The sequence below is a fragment of the Chamaea fasciata genome, unplaced genomic scaffold (assembly GCF_029207755.1).
Source record: "Chamaea fasciata isolate MVZ Bird 193981 ecotype frontalis unplaced genomic scaffold, bChaFas1.0.hap1 SCAF_2, whole genome shotgun sequence".
Classification (NCBI taxonomy): domain Eukaryota; kingdom Metazoa; phylum Chordata; class Aves; order Passeriformes; family Sylviidae; genus Chamaea; species Chamaea fasciata.
In genome coordinates this window covers 70,225,527-70,229,574 of record NW_027094087.1, presented here as the reverse complement: position 1 = coordinate 70,229,574, position 4,048 = coordinate 70,225,527, and the positions used below count along the sequence as shown (strand labels likewise).

Here is a 4,048-nt window from a genome sequence, read left to right as displayed (position 1 = left end):
TTTCTAGAGGCCCTCCTACTCTAAATATGGGCCATATAGTTAATTCAAACAATGCTTCTTGGTTTTCTGTTAAATGTCTCCATGAAAATCTAGAAGTCTTTTTTAATTTTTTTTTCCTTCTTTTGAAATCCTGATCTTTATGAGGAATAGTGATTCTTGACCAGATTTTGGTTTGATGGGTTTTTGTTTGCTTTGTTTTTATGGGTTTTGTCAGTTTTGGTTGGTTTGTTTAGGGGTTTTCTTTCTTTTTTAGATGAACCATAGATGCGAAATCTTTTTACATAGATGGATATTCATTAATAATTACTGTCCTCAGGCCCACACGCATTGGATCAGATTTCACTGGTTTTTATTAGTCAATTCAACGGTGAATTTCCAGACCAATTATGAAACACTTAGGTAAAATTTTATTCCATTTCTCATAACATAATGTATTTCTCGGTATATAAATAAAATACTAAAAAATTCTCAAATAATGACTTTACAAACATAATTTACCCACAAGCAATTTAATTTTTTTAAGTTATCTGCTTGTCAGTAGATTTCAATGTTGAAGTACTCGACAGCAGGGGAAGAAGGATATTCTCTTCTGGCTTTTTTCTTGTTTCATTTTTGTCTTTCTATTTTTAAAACAAAAAGAAAATTTTGTTGCTAAAACCCCTTGAAGCTTCAATGTTAGTTCCTCTCTGTAACCAACAGGGTGAGAGCCTTCTGGGTTTTAATTTGGTCACTACTCGCACAGTTGTTCCAGTGGTAGGTGAACTATCTATCCATTAACTAAAAAAAAAAAAAAAATATTTGCATGAAAATTCTGTTCTCCATTTCATTGAGATATTCATTTCAGTATGAAAGCAGCAGGATATTAGCCTTCACATTCTTATGTGCTAAGAGGATCCTTGACCTTGTAGGCACTGGGTTCACAATGTCATAAGAAAAAAAAAAAAAACTGTTTTCAGACGTTAGTATCACATTGTTCAGAATATTAATGCATTTTACATAAAGATACAACTGGATTAAAATAAAAATTAAAGAGGAGTTAAACCCTACAAAAAAACCCCCAAGGAATTCTGTTGAAGTCAAAGTCTTTCTCTTCCACTGAAGCAGAATAACATAAGTATTAGATCATGACTTAAATCTATTTTTTTTTGTCTGTATTTTGCCGTTCAGCAATCCAGTTTCAGTAGAAAGCATGTAATCCTTCCAGTGAGGTCCTTTTCCCCCTAAACTTACTAGTGTGGTTATTTTATTTGACACTTTGTTTTTCAAGATGAGGAACAAACTGAATCACCTTATTTTATCTTCTATTCAATGTATTTCTCTAGTAGGTTGTTAACCACAATGTCAGTAAAATTCTGCCCTCCTTACCTTTATCTGTAGTTGTGTTCTAAGAGTGTACTTCATATATCACTGTAAGTACCTACAAAAGTCTTGTTGAGAGAAAATGTTCAGGTTCTGGATATCAGCTACAGGGGGACTTCCACTTAGTCAACTCTCTTCCTTGAGTAACAGTGTCCAAAGAGATCCTTAGAAATAAAAAAAAAAAAAAAAAAAAAAGAAATAACCAAATAATAAAAAATGTTTTGATTGCCTTTAACTTATATTAAATAAAAACATTTCCCCTTTCAACTTAGTAGATTACACAAGTATAAAAACTTGCAAGCTGACCTGATTTATAACTGCTAAGAATTTAACCACAGAATGTTTATTTTGAAATATTACTTTTTCCATACAAAGAAAATGTATGGAAAAATCACAATGAAACAAAAAATAAAAGACAAATAATCAAGTACAGTGAATAGTTTAAGATCCAGAAACAAAACATATAACAAACACTGGAGCAAAATCATCTTTTCTTTCAAAAGTGTAGTAACATTTTTGAATACTTAATGTTCTGTTAGTTCCTTTCTACCTGCACAAGAGCTATTAGCATTAATACAAATTGCAGCTTCTGAAGCCTCAGATGTTGCATTCAAAGCTTATTTTCTGATGTTGTTAAAACATGGCTTTTTGGAAAAGTGATTTACTTTATTTTCTAAAATACTATTCACAAAGATGCTTTGACATAATTAAGTGAATAACATTACTTAGAACCTCCACATAAAGGTAATTATTTCATTATCAAATATTATGGTGATATATGTAGACTAATGATGTAATTTGCTTCAATTAAAATTGTTTTATGAAAATTGTGTTTCTGCATATAAACCTTAAAGGCGTATGATCTCTCAAAGGCAGCACTAAAGGAAAATAAGTCCATGGTTTAGTAAGAAACTTATTATCTATGCACTCCTTCAATTTTGGGAAACTCAGGGTGCATATTTCAAAATTAAAAACACTGGCTTCCTTGTGGTTCCAAATGCTTTCCCCCCCCTTGCCCCACAAAATTAAGCAGAGAGCAAGCTGCAAGCTCTTGTTCTGTTCCACATACTGAAATAAACAATGCAGTTTAATTATAGGGGTATAACCTGCTCTGGTAGACTCAATGCCATGCCTAGGGCCTTTGCACAATGAAGATGTTATACCTGAAATTTAATAGGAAAAGTGACAAGGTTTTGGCAAGTCTCATGTGGGATTACAACATGCCACACAAAATGCTCTCTGAAATAAGCATTGCTGTCTTTCTGATAGAGGTGCTTAAAAATCTTAAACAGGCAAGTCCTAGAGCTGATCCAGACTACAGCAGTTCACCCTGTATGTAGCTCCTAATTAAGACACCATGGCATTAAAACTGTCCTTTTATCTTGAAGCACGCTTCATGTATACAGATATGCTTGGACTTATTTTATACCATCCCCTTTCCCTGGTAGTCCCCAGCACCAGAACAGCCCTGGCAGAAGCAGAACAAGCATCTCTCAGTTATCTGGGGCAGACTTGGCCATTTAGAAGTGGTTGCAGATGGCCAGAGTAGTTCCCCCAGTCCTCATGTTGTCACAGTCGAGACAGACATTGCACTCAGAATGCTTCTATAAAAACTTCAGGGGGCTTCAAGTATCTGCACCATGCTATCTAGAAGTCTTTCATACCTTTTCTATGTAGCAATCCCACGGGCAGCTCCACACAGCTCTGGCTCTTTCTCTCCTCCTCTTCCTTCTGCAGTCCCAGTTCACTCTTTCCTACTCCTGGCACAGCCACCTAACCCTGTCTGCCCCCATACAGTGACTTACCTTATCTGCCCCTCACATAACCTCCTATCCCTTCCTCCTCACAGCACAGCCAGCAGACTCCAACTGACTCTACTAACTAACTCACTTTTTTATCACACCCAGATGTGAGGGCAAGGCTGTTCCCACTCTTTGGTAATTAACACAGCTCCAATATATCAGAGGCAGGATTGCCTTTTGCATGATCTTGGTCTGTCTTCCTGCTTTATGTGACTGTTGCCCCCCAAGATGGAGCTGGTGCTTACTCAGGGAAAGTAGCATGAGAGACTGTGGGGTAGAGGGAACAATAACTCTTTGTGTTATGGGACAGATGGGAAAACTTCTGCTACTTCTACTGGGCCCTTAGGGGCAGCCGGGAGTTGATGGGGTGAGTGGGTGAGAGATGCACCCTTGAAGGAGGTTAGCACCAGTCAGGGGCACATAACACCTGAAAAGAAAGAATTGGTGCTAGTGATGCCTTCTGTCTGGAAGAAAGAAGGGGAGAAGAATCAATGAGGATGAGAAAGGGATAAAAATATTGCTTGAGGACTCACACAGTGATGTCAAAACACAATGTTTTCTTTATTAGTCTTAGAATATGATTATATTGTTTATGAGATTTCCTGAGGTTGTGGCTGAGATGTAAATACAAGCAAAGTTGTTCAGAGATACCTGCAGAGCCAGAAATCAAGACAGCTGTCAGAGACTCTTCCAGGTACTGCTCACAGACTGTTTTAGGTAAGGCAACAGTACAGCTGTGTCCAGACCCCCATTAAAAAATAAGTGGAGAGGAGTTCTTTCAAGAATTACATGTGCTTGCTATTTGCCTTCTGAAATGCAGCTGTCAGATAAGAAATTGGAAAGACTCTCAAGTTTCTGCTGCTTATCTGTTGCCTGATATCTCCTGC

The 4,048-nt window shown here is 36.9% G+C and overlaps 1 long non-coding RNA gene across 1 annotated transcript; it reads right to left on the bottom strand.

Moving 5' to 3' along the window:
* Nucleotides 1-332: 332 nt before the first annotated feature.
* On the bottom strand, nucleotides 333-3,234 carry LOC136286001 (uncharacterized). Its single transcript, XR_010719668.1, has 3 exons — nucleotides 3,024-3,234; nucleotides 1,366-1,523; nucleotides 333-777 (listed from the first exon to the last, which is right to left on the bottom strand). It is a non-coding gene; the product is annotated as an uncharacterized lncRNA (long non-coding RNA).
* Between the last annotated feature and the right edge of the window lie 814 nt (nucleotides 3,235-4,048).